Source organism: Temnothorax longispinosus, chromosome 5 (genome assembly GCF_030848805.1).
Source record: "Temnothorax longispinosus isolate EJ_2023e chromosome 5, Tlon_JGU_v1, whole genome shotgun sequence".
NCBI classification, from domain to species: Eukaryota; Metazoa; Arthropoda; class Insecta; order Hymenoptera; family Formicidae; genus Temnothorax; species Temnothorax longispinosus.
In genome coordinates, this window is record NC_092362.1 from 21,667,918 (window position 1) to 21,685,991 (window position 18,074).

At 44.6% G+C, this 18,074-nt stretch overlaps 1 protein-coding gene and 1 long non-coding RNA gene across 7 annotated transcripts in view; one reads left to right on the top strand and one right to left on the bottom strand.

The window, feature by feature from the left end:
* Dll (homeotic protein distal-less) overlaps positions 1-18,074 on the bottom strand; it is an 83,171-nt gene that overhangs the window by 12,041 nt on the left and 53,056 nt on the right. The gene's annotated exons all lie outside the window — the stretch shown is intronic.
* LOC139812684 (uncharacterized) lies at positions 1,536-15,985 on the top strand. Of its 3 annotated transcripts, XR_011731914.1 has the most exons (3): positions 1,536-10,387; positions 11,059-11,296; positions 15,574-15,985. It is a non-coding gene; the product is annotated as an uncharacterized lncRNA (long non-coding RNA). The 3 variants fall into 3 exon arrangements; XR_011731912.1 differs by having other exon boundaries at positions 11,059-15,985; XR_011731913.1 differs by lacking the exon at positions 11,059-11,296.

Below are 18,074 nucleotides of genomic sequence, written 5' to 3' on the forward strand. Positions count from 1 at the left end.
GAACGGCATGCGAGATATATTTACGCGTGTCGGCGCGCTCGGCGCAAAGCTTTAATTAATATCTTTTTTCCAGGTGTCGTCAGGGCACGTTAGACACTCGTACGAATGGTTCTTGCCTGGCTCCTTATTTGGAGACCGTGGATAACGATATTTTATTTGCGATAAAGATAGGATATATGTATTCGTTTCTTTCATTAATTATTCGATAAATGTATTTCGAGAATATTGTAAAAAATCTCTATATTTTAATCTTTTTTTCAAACAGATATTTAATTTTTATATAATATGTATTTGCTGCTATATATCAATATATGATTCATAGCTGTCTTACACGATTATTCCAATTCAGTTGATAGAGAAAGTTTTGAAACGCGTGTGAAAATGTTAAGTTTTATGGTGCGAAATGTGGTTCGAGATAATAATGATTGTTCCCTTGCGGTGGATACGACGACAAGCTCGGTCGTCAGTGATTTATTACTCCCTGTACTACTCATTACTCCGTTACTAACATTCTTTCCATTAAACCTTTCCCACAATTTGCGTACCGCTTGAAAGAGAAAAATGTTCTCTATGAGAAACCTAAGATCATATATGTATATTGACAAGATTTTATTCTAAATACATTTCTAGAGAAACTAAATTTTTAGTATTAATTAATTAATATTAAAGATTTCTTCGTCACACATGTTTAAAATATTTTGGTGTGTTAACATATATATTAATATGTTATTTTAAACATTCTCATCAATAATTTATTAAAGAATTATAAATTAATTTTTACTTAATTTATAAACTTTGTTTCATGAAAAATTTCGAAATTCCATGCAGGCCACATATGAAGAAACCACACCGGGTGTTAAGAGTAACTGGAGAAATAAATCAAATTACACTCCACGAGTGAATCATAGAGCCGCGTCGACTGGCCGCGAGGCTAGCAATCAAAATCGTTTTATACTCCAGCAGCGTTACAATAAGCGACGCAGGTATGAGGCGTCGAGCGGAATCTTCGCGCGGGCTTCGCGTCGCGCGAGAGTTAAAGGAAGAATACCGAACGAGCGAGCCGAGGGATACAAATGCAACCCTGATGCCGACGGGCACCGGCAGGCACGGTGGCAAGCTGTCGTTATCTCTCGGTTGGACTTAGACGCGCGTGTTACGTGGTTTCTCTGCGCGTCGAATGGCCGTCGGGCGGCCGCGCGCGAGCGAGCGAGCGAGCGAGCGAGCAAAAATTGCGCCGGAGCAGCCGGTGGTCGCCTCGCCTCGCCTCGTCTCGTCTCGTCTCGCCTTCGTGAGGGCAAAAAGAGGAAGCGAGGACGCCGTTGCTGCCGGACCGATGATGTTGCCGCGGCCAGGCCAGCGACGGGCTTCCGACGTCGCCGCGGGCGAGGAACTCGGTAACAGTCCGACGCTGTCGATATCGCTGATGCATACTCAATGAGCGACGGATCGTCGCCGGGAGGACGGAAGAGGATGCCAGCGGGCAGGGAACGAAGGGGGGGGGACTGGGCTCTGCGATCGAGGGGACAGGTAAGATTTTAGACGAAAAAGTGCAGCGCGAATCGAAGGCGATGCTGTTTAATATGTATGAGTAGCATCTAGGAGTAATATTATCTCTGTATAAATGGAAACGCTCCCACCGCGATTCGATCCGCGTCGGGGCTGCATCCTTAGATCGCGATGCAGCTCGATGATTTCAAGTCCCTACGCCTAATACGAGGGGGGGGACTGCGGAAGGATGAGTCGTTAGAAGTTGAGCTCCTTTCTTTTTGGAAGGCTGATGGAAATACTGCGGATGTGATGTCAGGTTTCAGATCGTAGCTAATAAATGTTTCGGACATTCGTCAATAAAGCTAACAATAACGTATTCGAAAAATACATGAAGCAAATAAAATTTTATCCAAAATAATGTTTTAGTTGTATATCTGTCTTTTTATTGTTTCTTGCATAGTATTGGCGATCGTTCGGTGTTTCGAATCGATATAGAGTTTGCTCTGTCAATATTGATTTAGATGACACGTGGCGGCAAGTGCTACATATTAAATTACTCGTCATATGTGTAGTGCGATTAGCATTTACGTGAAATATAGTTCTGGTCGTTCTGGACTCGGTAATGCGCATCGATAGCGATAAATTTGAGGAATCGTGCGTCTGCCGTGTCACCGTACATCAATACATTTTGCAGAAATGCCGTGACACATGTATGCACAGTATTTTTACTCCTAATAAAATCGAATAGATCAATCTGCAAACGTTTTGCTAATTCTATTATAACACGTTAAAATGTAATTTGGCAAATTGTGTCAACATATACCACCCAACGGGCAATTATATTGTGCGTGATATATGTTCTCCATTGCTGACCTCATCGTAACTCATTCTTCATCTGATCGAAACGGAGACTGGACAATTAAATGCAATTACAGCGATGGTGATGACGGAACGACTAATGATACAATATGAACTCAGTAAATAGTTCACAATCAACATTTGGAATGTAACCCTCGTAATTTGCTAGATACAATAATAATTATCAACTGTAAACACTTTTTATAAATACTCCGATAACTGTAACGTTCAATTTGTTATGTGGATAGATAACATCTTTGTTAGCGGCACTATCCTAGAAATTTTTGTCGCACTGGAAACCGATTAAATTAGCATGAAAAGCAATCGAATTGTGAATTATGGAATATAAATTAGATCGCGCGCTCTCACGTTGGGATCCACGCGAAATTGAAAGTTATATTGCAGCGTTGTGTCGCACACGTTGGTTCGAGTTATTCCTGGCGGCGGGTCGATCCCCCTTGATACAGTGGGACCCCCGTCGGCACGTTCTGAATGATCCAATCTGTCCGCACAATAAATAATCACGCGTATCGGTACGGCCTACCTGCGGCCGAAAGCCGTAACAAACTAATCCGTCATCGGTGCTCGACCGCCGCGCCGGTGCACTTCGCCTGAGGATTTTCAGCGAGCGGCAATCACGCGGGGGCACGGTGAAGAGTGCACGGTGAGGTCACCCTCGTTCATGCCCTTTATGCGATCTAACTAAGTAGATCAACGAGCGTACATCTGATAGCGCCAAATTAGCAGCGCACTTGTTTGCTCGGAAAAGATGGAGCAAAATGAGAAAGAGATAACTCTCACGTGTATCATATCAAGAGAGAAAATTGCGATCCAACTTTGGTCCCACGTGTCTGTTTGGCCCGGCTAAAAATAGTAAAAATTAATACTGAAAGATATGAAATAGAGAAAGTAGAGTAATTACTTTTTTATTTTTTATATTTGTAAAATATGTATGTAACTTCTCCTAATTGTTAAACGCGTTCCGTCACGTCTCTCTAATATGTCCGAAATCACACTTGAACGCAGCTGGATAACATATGTCGCGTATATTTCGAGGAGGAGGACGGTCGGTCGCCCAGTCGGGCACACGGCGGATATCATAAGCGTTTACATTTCCAGCTATCGGCTGGGCGAGGAGGATACAGGGGAGTAGGAGGTCAGGGAGAATAATAACAGCCGTGTAAATGCGTCACTAGGGCTCCGTTCGTTCGCATAATGCTATAATGCCTTTTTTTTTTCATTTCGCTCGCCCGCTCACTCCTACAATGCAACGTCGGCCCCCTCCGCCCTCGCGCTCCTCTCGTCCACGCGCCGCCGGGGCCCCTCGCTGCTTCGGCGGTTCCCACTTCCTGCCTGGCATCGGTGATGCGCAGTGCCACCTTAACAACGAAATTCCCCAACGAACGGTGCGGCGCAGCGGTCCTCCTCGCTTTTGTTTCGTTCACGGTTGTTTCTTTTCTATGTATGACCGCGAACGTAGCGGGAAAGTTCGCGTCGGAATCCCGACGATGATATAAAAGGAATTATAGATGTTATCAAGCGGCGTGATTCGCGTGTTTCATGGAGTCCCGCGTTCAGATTTCAGCTAAGCTCTTCCAACTTCTTGCATGGCCGGATTACATCCTCATAATCCGAAGGACGATCTTGATCTCCTATCATCCCTCATGCCACGCTCGCGCGCGATGTGCTCAAAGGCACATTAATTAAGTAGCAAGTTACTAGTTAATATCTTTCAACGAAACATAATGAAAAAAGGCGAACCAAGCGAGCTCGTTCCTACCTGGACTTGTCTCTACCGGTTTACTTATCGCGCCAACACGCGAGAAGTCTTGCTATTTTTCTAGCGTGATAATGGGACCTCGGACGACGGCCGGCGCGATGGGTCGCGTAGGTATACAATGTTGCGCGCAATCGCCTCTCGTCGTCATTTTGTCGGCCGTTCGCGACAACACAAAGCCGCGCGTGCTAGCTTTGTCCGGTGAAATCTTAATCGGAAGCGCGATTATCGCGATATCGTTATTATACGCTTCGCGCGCTCCGCGTCCGCTCCGCGCATTCGCGCGGTTCGCGCAGCGCCGCGTCGGCACGAGGTCGCCGCGCGAGAAGAGACGAAAAGTGGTTGAAATCAAACGCAATTCCGTAGTGGGCTCACGTGCCGCGAACAACGGTGACACCGTGACGAGCGGAATACCGCGTCGCGCGGAGCGGTACAACACCGTCACCGTTCCTTTTGTACCGTCGCCATTTGTTATTTTGTACATATTCATAACGGCGTTACATCACACCGCACCGGCGCGTACCGATGCATTCTCTCGCTCCCGTTGCCTTTTTTTCTCTTCTGCCCGGTATTTTTCTCCGCTTTCCGTTTCCATGCCCACGGATACCAATCAGTGGTTGTCATCCATCAACGTCCGCCGTTGATGCGTTTCGCGCAGATTTATTGGGTCTTAAGGAATGACCACGCAGAAACAGTCTTGGTCACGTCACAATTAAAATACGATTAATGCGTCGTGAGCGTATCGAGTCACTTGATTTTTGCCGTGGTAAATGTTTTTAAAAAGGTTCATTACTAATTGTTCAGTTCTTGTGTAGAAAAACATGTCGTTACAAGTACCTAACTGCATTCACTGAAAAAAATAAAACCTGATTGAATCTCAATTCTCCCTCAGACTGCGCTCAAACACAAGTCCAATTACTGTACTTTATAATTTTCCTCTTATCCAGAAACATTACTCCATCAGATATGCGGGAGATATCATTATTTTTCAAAGGCAGTTAATTTTATTTCTGAAAGCCTGTATTACGCGAAAGCGTAAGCAATCCAATTAATTTCCCATACTTATTAACATTCTTTCAGGAGAAGCCTGATTTTCCTAACATCCTGTGTGAAGCCCCAATAAATTTTCATTATTAGTCGCATTCTTAATCAAACCGTATTTCCTTTAACCAAACAAAAGCTCTTTTATATCGCGCGCTGAATAATATAAATCCCGATAAAGTCTCACTTATCTCCTTAGATTTCAGCGTAAGTTCGCGCGCGGCATTTACGCAGGATCAGCCGCAGCAACCTGTGGTCCTGCGTTACGTGAGAAATCTTCGGGTACCGTTATTGTATATCGCGCCGGCTGTCGTTCGCAAGACACAAAGACCCTATTCATCCGCGTGCAATTGCATGTGTAGGAACCAATCCTGACTTCCACCATGCTGCGCATCGCTTCGCGTCGCTATATCCTCTCCATCGACGAGGAATACCCTTCCCTCCCCTACGGTCGCTCAACCTCGTTACCGTGTTACATCGCGGCGGAAAAGAATCCGCAGTAAGCCAAAAGCAATATATACGCGTCTCTCTGTAAAATCGCAGAATCCTCCGATCAAACGCCGCGAATGGGCATTAACGGCGCGAAAACGCATACGGGGTTAGTATCCGCCCGCCGCGTCGTGTAACTGTTTGGCCGATTGTACAATCGCGATTTATTTTGAATGCAATTATTATTCATTCAACGGTGGTTACGTTGATAGCAATTACCAATCTTTCTATTACGAGATTAATAGGGCGATAGTATTTTTACGACACGAGTTATTAGCTTTATGGGGTTATTAATATTAATTAGCGCCCGTTTATTCCTTACGCTAATTGAGACGCAGTGATTTACAGACGGTTTCTCAACTGAGGATGAAATTACGCTCGCTGGTCAAGACTGAGGAAAATTTTAGGTCTTAATTTATGAAAAGTATACATTTAATGTAATTAAAAACTGGGTAAAAAATGTATCAATTACTATGCATATAATTATTAATATGTAAATTATGACATGTTACCTATAAAAAAGTATATTATATATATTAGAAAAAACTTTCTGTTTCTTTTCTCCCTCAATTGCAATCGGATAAATAACGAAGATAATCGAAAAAAATTGACACATTGGGTCTGTTCGCGTTGCTTGCACTTTTTGCACTCAGCATCTTCGCTTTCTCTTTCTCTCCAACGGCCGAATATATATTTATCTCATTTCAAGTGCAAAAATGTTTGGGGATTTCAAGCAACGCGAACAAGCCTATTATCAGTATCAAAATTTATGTACAGTGACTTTCTGCGGGCGAGCCAATGCAGGAAAAACCGTATAAGATTAAGTCGGGCGTATCTTTCTCATCGTACTGGCACATTTGGGGAGAAGCGCTGGTTGAAACCTCGGATGCGGCTCCACTTCGCAATTTTCACGATGGACATGACGCGGGACCTGACGGACATTCCCATGTCCGTGTTCTCGCGAGTTTCCACGAGCCGGAATAAGTCCTCGTTTGTAGGTGGGTACCTTCGTCACGGTGAGCGGTTCGCAGCATGGTTTACCGGACAATCGTGGTGGATGCGCTCGAGGACGATGAGCGGAGACAGGACAGAAGAGAGAAAGACAGAGAAAGAATAAATCGAAAGGAGGGAGAAAAATAGAAGGAGAGAGGCCGGGGAAAACAGAGAAGAGAGACAATCAGAGGAGAGAAAGGGAAAGAAAGAAAGAGAGAGAGAGAGAAAAGAGAGAAGGGACCTTCTTCTTGGTAGCGGCCACGGAGGAAGAGAGCGAGGGACCACCATGTACACAGAGACGCGAGGGAAGCGAGGAGAATGTCGTGCTGTGCTCATCGAGGTGTAGATCCTCGTCCCCTGGGTCGTTCCTACGCCGTGGTCAGCGTCCCACTAAGCCACGGTCACGTTTACGTTGTCGCTTCAACCGCGTCTAAACCGTTGTCGTATGTGGCAACGTTAATCTTACTCGATCTTACGCGATCATCAGAATTTGTGCCGTCTTTCCGGTGAGCGACCGCCGTTATATGACAAATTGCGTCGGTAGAATATTAGCAAGGTACCGTCGAATATATACAAGATCCTGCTCATGATATACAAGCAAATATCTACGCGTATGCGTAGATACATAAACATAAGATAGTTATAGCTTTCATAAAAGCAAATATATATTGGTCGCGATAAAAAAAAATGTATCCGCATCACGAATGGTAAAGGTATCGATATTAATATCTTTCTCGTATGGAACTTATTCGTTCAACGATGCTACGAATTCCGTGACTTTTCTCTCTTTCATATTTGCATGACAACTATGCTATTATGCCGAAAGTTCCATCCCTTTCACGCTCGCGTCTCAGGGAAACTTAGCACTCGGCTCGTACCTTCCATTAGAGCGACAATGAGGTGATTTTCGAGGTGAGGTGAGACAATACGAGACACGATATCTTGATCTATCTCTCAGAACGCAACAACTAGAGTGGCCCCTTGCGCGAAATACCTACGGTATCCCTGAACACGTAGTCCTCGTCGTCGCGATAAAATCGTTTACGCCGCGCCAAGAGTTTCGCTTCGGCGAGCGTCTCGCGCTTCGAATCGCACCTGGCGCGAGGTAGCAGGTTGCCGAGCGGTTGCAGGAGACGATCGGTACCGCAAAACATTGCGAAAGAATTAATATATTCTGCTACACGAATCGAGAATGTAGTAATAGAATGAGAAATAACGGACGATATACAAAAGCCTCGAATTAGATTTTAATAAAAAATATCGATATAGAGTAAAGAGGGACTATTTGAGTCAGTTAAAGAAAAAATAAGATAAAACATTTTCAAGACAAAAAGCCAAAAAAACCAAAAAACCCCTCCCTACCTTAAAATTTGAAAAGCTCCTCCCTGTCTTGAAAATTTTATCTAATAATTTTTATTTAACTGACTCAAATAGCCCCTTCTTATCCTATAGAGAAGATTGCGCCTTGTAATTTAAAAGGATTAAAACGTGTTATCGATGAGACATCATATTTTTAGGTTCTAAAGAAATATCAGCCGGAATATTCAAATTCCAAATTTTCCGCTGCAACTTAATATGTCTTGTCCCATCACAAAAAAGCCCTAAATCTCAACCGCTTGTACCGTCAGCATGCATGTTCTTATCCACTTCAAATCTGATCTCCGTAACGGTCCTTACGTACGTCCACTTCCACCTCTTTGTGTCGCTAATGCTTACCAGGCTCGTATTTTCGCGATCGCGATCGCGCCGCAGAAGAGGAAACGCAATCGTTCCGCCGTGCAGGTCGATATCTCAATCTCGTCTCGTTTTTTTTTCTCGTACGAGGCTCAAACGTGTTCGCGAATACCTGCGTCCGCCTCGGAAGCAGCCGGCGAAGCAGTCCTTTGCCGCGCGTACTTTACGGGTTAGGCCGGGTCGTTTACCGCGTGTAAACCACGTCGCTGTACATGGCGCACGCGATGGTGCCGCCAAGTTGCCGATTTCCATAAAAGTCTAGAAACGCTCTCCGCGCGCGGCCCGGCGGAGCGCGAAGCCGGCTCCTCCCGGTTACCTAAATGGACCTTAGCGCTTCCACGAAAGCGAACGCAAAGAGACGCATTCCCGCGATGCACGGGCTTTGATGCACGGTTGCGCTTAAGGCGAGAGACCCTTACATCTTAATTCGTGCGTGTGTTAGCCATGGGAGTGCGGCCTACCGCGAGGCCTAGACAAACGAACAGGTGTGAGATGCGCCCGTGAGGAAATGGCGGAACTAATGTTACCGCGAAACGCTTAATGCGTGCATGCATATTCGTGTCCATTCATTGCGCGCGTCGTGTACTGATAGACTTCGAACAATGTGCTTTCCGATTCTTTGGAAGATCAACATCTCGAAATAGCACTTCCAATAATTCTATTAATGAAACAGGTTAATCTTTATGCAACGCAGTAATTAAGATCAATGGGAAATCCGACAGGAATCGAGAACAATAACTGCAAACGGTAGCGAGACTCTCGAATTAACGGATTTACGCGTCTGTCTATCCGGGGAAAATTCCGCGTGAAATTATGCCACCGCAACCGGACGCGGGGGGTCGGTCAAAGCGTGATGTAAAATCGCGTATTAAGAGATTTATTCCACGTGTGCCACAAATAAAAATTCCGCGGTAATCAATCCTCGCGTATGCGGATGCGGCGCGTTCAAAGCGCGCTAAATCACGCCCCGAATGAGAAAAGAGAGAGAGAGAGAGAGAGAGAGAGAGAGAGAGAGAGAGAGAGAGAGAGAGAAAACCTTGTTGACGTCGAAGGAGTTTCTGGGTTTCGCAAGCCGGAAGAGCGAGTCGCCATCGGCCGCGGAGATTTATCTGCAATCGCTTTGCGTCGAAGTGCTCGGTGCTTCTGACGCACCCGGCCGTGTATGCAAATGCACCCGCGTGAAAAAAAAAAAAACGATGGCGGCAACAGCAGTAGCAGCGGCAGCAACAGCGAGCCGACGCATGTTAACAACAAAACAGACGGAAACTCGGCGAGCGAGTGACATCGCGCTACCGCGCAGGATGATGAAGTAGATTCCCTCCTGGCGAGGATGTGCATTATATCACGCTTATACGACCGCCACCGCTGCAATGTGCGCACCGATGCGCCTTGCACGCGCACCGGTGCGGCGCGACACGAGTAGTAATGTGACGCACTTGCGAGATAAAGTCTTATCTTCGTCGGCGCGCTGCATCGCGCTCGCGTGGGATTTCGCGATCTCGCGCGCGCGAACCGCGCGGGAAATCCCCGATGGTCATTAACATATACGCCGCCACGTGGACGAGGAATATATTTTCCATTCGATCGCGAAGATCGCGATATAGTAACCCAGTTTGTGTGAGCGCGCGCGGTCGAATCGCTCGATCGACGACGGCGGTCGGGCCGGAAGTCTGTTTGCGTGTTGCTCGCTCGGGATTTACATTTTAAAGTGTCGGTAGAACGTTATGGAAGGATTTATGTTTCTTGGAATTGCTCGGAACACACACGTTACGCGCATCTAGATGTGTTTCACGTTTTGTGCTCGAAATAATTAAGCCGGACAACGAGCATAAATAAAAGTATGTCGGAATACACGGAACAGGGTAGACCGTATCTCGCTAAGGCGCGAAATTAAGTTAAAGTTCGGCGAGATATGTCATGACGGTATGCGGGATATAAATGATGATGGGGCAAAAATTCGTATTCAACATGTTGCGGTTTCGTGGAAGATCTTACGGTTAGATGACGGTACGGTACATTGTGTTGAACGCGCGTATGCGCTTTCCAAGCACATCCTCGATAACCACTGAAAACGCTCGCGTTCGACACAGCTTTCAGCGTCCTTTCTTATAAGCTTGTCCCGAGTTTTTGGTCTTAACGCTTTGACAGACGTGGCAGCGCGCAACCAGATAGACGGGGCAGAGAAAAACGCGTCACGATGCATCGCAGTCATAAAAGAGTGCTTCCGCATTCATACGAGGCGAGAGTAATTGATTCTTTGTAAATTTAAAGCACACACGAAACGGAGAGAACTGTCACAACAGTTTTTATTCTTATCAATTTCAGGCGGAACGTAGGGAACATATCGAATTTTTTTATGCCAAACCAGAAACTTTTACTTCGCCAGTAAATAATTAACGATAAGGATTTTTATTCCGACCTAACTGGCTACTTTTATTAATTATAATCGTCACGACGCGACGTTTCGACCATTGGTTTTGGTCATTATAATTGTGACAATTATAATTGTGACATATCATTATAATTGTGACAATTATAATTAATAAAGATAGTTAGGTCGAATAAAAATCCTTATCGAATTTTTTTATATCGATATATGATTCGCTATTTCCTCAAGCGTTCTGAAACAAAACGCATAGCGTTATCCGCTAAGCACACACAAATTCCCATTACTATAGGCGCATCCATATGCACGTGTACACACATACGCACACAACCGCGAGGAGCAGGACCCGTAAGCCGCAACCGCATTATCCGAAGTACTCTTCGGCGCATAGCGGGCACATGCAATTTTCGAGCGGGTTTCTGCCAGCTGGATGTTGGAGAAAGAAAGAGGCGACGAGCGGATAGGAAATGCGCGAGGAAGAAGCAGCAGAGAGGCAGGGAGGGAGGAGCGTAATTTTACCCTGGTTGCCGGTAATTTCACGCTTTTACTCGGGCAGGTTAGCAAGGCGCAGCTCGTTCTCGTGGAAAATGTCGTACCCATTCGCGAGTTCTCCTCTTCATCCCCTCTCGCGCCCGTGTCCTCGCTTTAAAGACCTGCTAGCTCACGAAAACGCAGACGGTACCGGCAGATAGTTACGGGACATGAGTTCCTTTTGCTCGCGGGATTTTATCGCCCCAGAAATCTTCCGGTATATCTACACACGCGTGCGTGCGTGCGTGCGTGCGTACCGTACGTGGATGCGTACGGGCGTGCGTGCGTGCGTACGAGCGCGCGGCGGGCGAACTTATCGTGCGTCGGTCTAGATTCGCGACTGTTCACTTATTAGCGCGCGTTTGTGATTTATCGTGAACACGAGCTCTCGCGAGGATTAAGTAATTCGATCCTTAACGCCGCTGAGGGATGCGAACGTTAAACGGAGGTTATCGCAGCTGTCGTAATTACATCTGCGATCTCATAAAAGTAACTGCCGTACTCTCGCGGCAGTTAATTTTTGTTGTCTTCACTTTTCTTTTGTTCATATTACAAACAAGACCGTTATATGAGGCTAAATCCTTATATGAGACACGGTCGGTCAAGACAGTCAGAATTGATACATCATCTTAAAGATTAGAGCGTTATTTGGAGAAAGGAACGCATTCAAATACTCCCACTTGCTAATACAATCCGCATACTCATCACGAATTATTACGCGAAATCATTATACAAGAGTTGTAATCACCTCATTCTAAATTCCGCCCTTTCTCCCCGGTTAAGGATTCCCCCTATATAATAGCATTGCGAAGATGATTAAAACTGGTTTCATTACTTATGCATACATAAATTTCATGCCTTGCACGAGAGAGGAAGCGTACCAAGATCGTACCAATCATAGAGCTGATTTGTATTATTTATTCGCGTGCGACACATACGGTCATTGACGAGAACGATAATGTGTCGTTCGAATTTGCTATTATATAGTAAGGTCTTAATACTGTCTCGTCGAGCGATACTACCTAAGTATTGTATTAATGCTTGAAAGAAATATTGATTAGCAAATACTCGAGATAAAAAAATAATTGAAAGATAATAGAAATATCTGAATAATTTTTTTGTAAATTTATCAAATTTTTGTAATATTGAATGATTTATATTGAATTATTGTAGATACATTCAAGTACAATCAGCGATAATAATATTGTAAAATATTAAATACTTGTAGTGTAAGAAATATATCCACATTTCTATATTATTTCACTGTTCGATATTGCATGGATAAAGGTATCAATACCTCATTAAAATACAGCATTTCTAGTACAAACACGTACACGGTAGCGCTGATGGATATGCTCACGCGAGAGAGGAGGGCTCCAGAGTTAGTATCGAGCTGTTCACTCCTTAGAGGCCCGACTTGAAGAAGCGATCGTTCGCAAGGAGCACCAAGCGATCGTTGATAAGCGCATAGATGCGCCCTGAGGAGTAGGCGTAATAAATTGTTTGCTGATTCTATTGAGCCTACGCGACCGGCAACAATAGCAGAAGTGAGAGAGAGTGTATGTGTGAGAGAGAGAGAGAGAGGAAGAGAAAGAGAGAGAGAAAGGATCAGTGAATGAATAATCGTTCGAAAAGCGCCGGACGGGCTGTCGTTGTCTTCTTTAACTTACGAAGCGAATTTGAATTCTCGAGATCTTTACACGTTGTGCGCAGCGTAATTTTTTTTCAAACCTTATCCATCCTAGCGTTTCTAATTGAAAGCATATTGTATTATACCTCATTGTAAATGTATTGTACCTCGTAAGCGAAATTGTGCTATCTAAAATCGGTATGGGCGGATTCCGTGTGATTCCAGTACATTTTTAAAGCGATCGTGAAGATAAATGTTAGATGTATACGTGGTAGATGTTACGTCAAAGCGCGTACAAATCAAAATTGTTCAACACATACCGGAGGGTTAATTTATCCTGCGGCATGACTGGGTAACCTGAAGTACTTTCACCGATCACAGCACATTTCAATTTTACTCCGTTCCATACGTCGATAACGCGCCGTAATGGTGGTTACATATCCCGTGACTAATTTCCAGCAATCAGCTGCATCGGCACCCGCCGCAATCGCAAAGATTGTGAAAGAAAAACCGGATTTTTTAATACTAGACATAGGCAGTACGCGGCGAATATGCTCGGGATTTCAACATGTCGAATCTTTTTACTTCATCTACGTCAGTTACGTTTTATATGGAGCGGCGGTTGTCTGTTTCCTTGATTTAGTTTTTGTGTTGTCTTTTTCTTACTTCTGCAGTTGATCTTTGACGGTACGTGTCGGTACATGTGAGAGCACGTCTCAAAGACGTGTATCACGATAACAGGTGTCTTTTATTCTTCTTACTCTACCTTAGCAAATATATTTTTCCTGAGCCTTGACCAATGCTTTCCATACTATAACTCATAACATTATAGTCTATAAAAATTGCAATAACATAAACTGCTAACAGGATATTACTTTCCACTTCATTTTAAATTAATGGTTTCTTGGTAAATCGAATGTAGGAAATCGAGAAATTTAATGTTACATGTCAAAGCTTTGCAGGAAAGAGAGAACTAACATATCTATAGCATAAATTGCATAAAATTAACTTCGTTATAAATCATCCCGATATAACAACGATCGATGCCACCTGATGCAATTTGAAAACAGAAAGAGAAAAAAACGAGCGTTATTGTCCAATAAATTCCACATTCATCCTTCCTCCTCCGGAATACAAATGATAACATTAATCGTGCTCGATCCAAGATGCTAAACTAATTAGTCGCGCGCTTTTATTAGTCCCGCGTATCGAGCAAGTTAATAATACACGTGTTATTAATTCGCACGAGGGAATCCCGGCCTGGAAAATTGTTTTTCCGCGAAGACCGCGATTAGATATCGCGATGATGTCGTGCGTTTCATCGTTTCACGAGTATCTTCGCACGGTTCGTTATATCACGTTCTTCTCTAGCCCCCCTCGCCAATGAATCATTAGCGAGCGTATCAAAGAAGCCGCGCGTCCACGTCCTGTCCATATTCGGCCGCGGCGGTATTTCCAGGAGTTAAAAGCACGCCATCGAGATCGCGTATCTCCGGCATCTCGCGCGCCGTGCGTTTCACATGAGAGTTGAGACTATTGTCTCGCGTTTTCGCGGCAAGGTGAGATGATTGCGCAACATACGGAGAACGCGCAGGGCGGGACGCGCGGAGATGATATCGTGAGCGCATCCCGATTCTGAGCTAAGTATGACTAAGCGACTACACGTCCTGCTTTAGACAGTGTGTCCCATCGCCCACTTAATATCCAAAACGTAATGCTTATTTAACGATCGGCTCGCATTCGGGCTTACGACTGAATGTCGCAACAGATTCTTTGTGCGAGATATATCTTTCTCAATTGTGGCAACGCTTCTCGACTGCTTTTTCGTCATCTAATATTCCTTTTACAAGTAGAACGTTTTATATCCTCCTATTTGTTTTGCTCTTAAAATCTAATCTGATCTGTTTAATTAGGATGTTTTTTAGATTTCACGCAGAGTTCGCCTCGCCGTTCATCTGTAGTTGACTACAGGGCGCGAACACATTTTTCGGCGAGAACTCGATTTATGGACGTCTTATACAAGTGTATAAGCGCGTAAATCACCGGCGAGCGAGCGACATGAGGAAAAGTGGGACGTATCGTGCGGACGCGAATCGCGAGTCTTCGGCGCGAGACCGGCGAGAGTCGATTTACAGTCGCAGTGACATTTCGCTCCTGTAAAAGTCCGATTGTTCCGGGATGATCGGCTGACACGCGAAACGTTTGATTTATTTAATAAACCTTTCGTGACTGAGTCACTCGTCGACTAAGTGCAGTAGTTACAATAGCTCAACAATGCGATTTGTTTCATTTTTATCTGCACAGTCAGAATGGTTTTTGTCGCGACTATAAGCATGTTTACATACCTAAAATAGAGACAGAATGCATCTACTTGTATAAAAGAGAGAAACAAAAATTAGCTTCTTAGTAATGAAAGAGTTAATAGTAATACAATGAAGCGAGCGTTTTCTTAAGCGTTTACTTATCTAAAAAGTTGACAGTTTCGGCTTGCGCTCCTTAAGACCGTGAACGTTTGTATTACCTGTAACAAAAGAAGATACAATCGTTAGTTATAATGCATGTTTTTATCGAACACTTATAATTATAACATTATTTAACATTCTTCTAAAAATCACGTAACTCGAACTCCGTTTATTTCATTTACAGAGATAGAGATCGTGGCGCATGGAGACCGGCGGTGATAGTAGGCCGGTGTAGTTAAAGCTTAATCGGAAAATTGGTCTGTTTAAAGCGCCACGCATGGCGCGTGAGTACGTTTTAATTATCACCTCATCCCGGCGAACATCCCGGTGCTTATTAAATGTGCTCGTAAAGACACGATTTTCACACAAGACAATGCGCCACACTGACCTTAGGAAGCTCGACGTTGTTTTCCCGGCGCCTTTAAGGCACGCTCATTAATCTCGATCGGTGAGTCAGCCTCTAGGAGAACTTTCATCGAGGCGTGGGCCTACCTAAGAGGATCTACCAAGTGATCTATTCTTCAGCATGCAATATTTGCGCTTGCCATGCAAACCTAACAGCAAATTATCCGTGCCATACATGGCAACGTCGCAGCGAGTGTTTCTGGTCGTAATTTCTAGTATTATCGGCATTACTTGATCAATGGATTAAAGGCGAAATAAAAAATAAAAAAAGGCAATCATATGTTTTGTTGTTTAATTCCTTTACTCTATATCCTGTGTATAAGTACCTCGTGCGACAGATCGATGAAAGGGTTAAGGGCTGCTCGGAGAAACTCGCGTGCGTCGTTGAGAATTTTCATTAATCAGGGGCCAATTAATCAGAGGGTCAATTATAGAACGCGTATGCGTCGCGACGCGTCGCACGCGGAGCCCTTCAGGCGCGGCATGTGACCGCTCGTTACGAGGGGAGAGCCGTTACAAGGTGGTGGTTGGGAAACGGTTAATAGGACAAATTACGCTAATAAAAGGTAACAACGCCAGCCGTTTTCACGGTAGAATGACAATGCAGGCCTCGCAGATCCATTTGAATATTTCCCTAATGCCGGTCCGGTGGGCCGACGACGTGGCGGACATGCGCGCGCTTTTTCGTACGCATCAATGCCCCGTGGCCCGTAGATACGTTCGTCGTCTGTCGTCCGGAAGGGTAGGTCCTCGAAACTATTTCGAAACGCAGTCAGTCTCTCGATGGAGACGGCCGGCATGTCGGCATTAAATTCGTTCTGCCATCTTGATCAGCCATGAATGTCTACGTGTTGCCGGGCAGAATTTATCGCTTCTCCTTGATGCGCTTCTATCGATCGCTGTGTATACGCGTCACTGTCACCTTCCCACTCTTTTCTGCATCATGGTTTTAACGTTACGCTTCTCCTATTTTTATTTCCATAAAATAAATTGTCCAAAGGAATTTCCTGTATTATTTAATTTATAATTCTTCCAACAGTCTTTTTGTTTCTTTCATTGAAGGTATAATTACTGTATGACAATCAGATTTATCTATACATGACATGTATAGATAAGAAAGAAGATATCTTCTTTCCATCAAATTGTCATACAATAATTGCAACACCTTTGGAATTTGGAAAAAAGATATCTGAATACTTCGCTCTTCGATCTTATGCAGATAATTCTAATTCCATGTTGCATTTAAAAAAGAGGACCATCTTGTAATAAATAAAAATATAATTACATGTTTAGAATAATGTTGCAGAAAAGAAGAGAGAGGGAGAAGGTATTTCTCGCCGCGCGCCATGCTGTTTTGTCACGGGGAAACGCTTCGGTCCTGTTATTGGACGGGGATCGATTGCCGACGAAGCGATGGTCGAAGGCATTCCCCAAATGCGAGGCTGCGCTAAAAGCACGTTTAATTTTACCGTGACACAGGAGTATCGGGTACCGGCCAATCGGAGCGTGAAGCGATGACGCGGTGGAAAAAAAAAGAGAACATGACCAATGAAGCTGTACGAATCGTCGGGTAGCGGCCAGTCGATAGGCCGTGGCTTTCATGCTTTTTAGCACCCGGCAGCCCGCGATGGCACGACAAAAATGGTCCATAAATTCGCGCGATGTCCGAATACATTTTCATCCACAGGCACATTTCTACGTTCGCGTAAACGCTCATCCGCAAAGTGCGCATTGAATATTTCACAACGAGATTCTCTCTTTTTTTTTTTATTTTTAACAGGTTGACGCGACGCTTTCTACGATAATGCACGTAGAAATTTCGCCTCGCGAGCATTATAAATTCCTGCCGCGGTTCCTAATAGAAATCTTAATAGCAAATTGCACAACTGTGATTGCTCGCAACTGCGGCAGAGTGCGGAGAGACGCAACGATGCAACGACCTGCGGCAACGGGATAAGATATACGTGTCGGTACGCTTAAGTTTCGTTGCTCCGAATTTCGACGGGTTGACGGAATAACAAATCACGCTTCTCGTCGAAAGCTGAAGTGCGACCGAGTTAACCGCTCGAGATAAGATCCGGAGGATCTGATGTGTTTAGGCAAATCCGTATTACAATGTAATTCCTTAAATACGTAATTCTCGTAACGTACATATCGCGGATCGTTAATTTTGTCGGTACGCGCGGCGAATGCGAAAGGCGGAGCGGGCTCGTTTCCAGGCTACGTTCCACGAGGTACGGCCCGTTTACGCTTTAACGTTCTGAAGCCTGCCTGTTACGG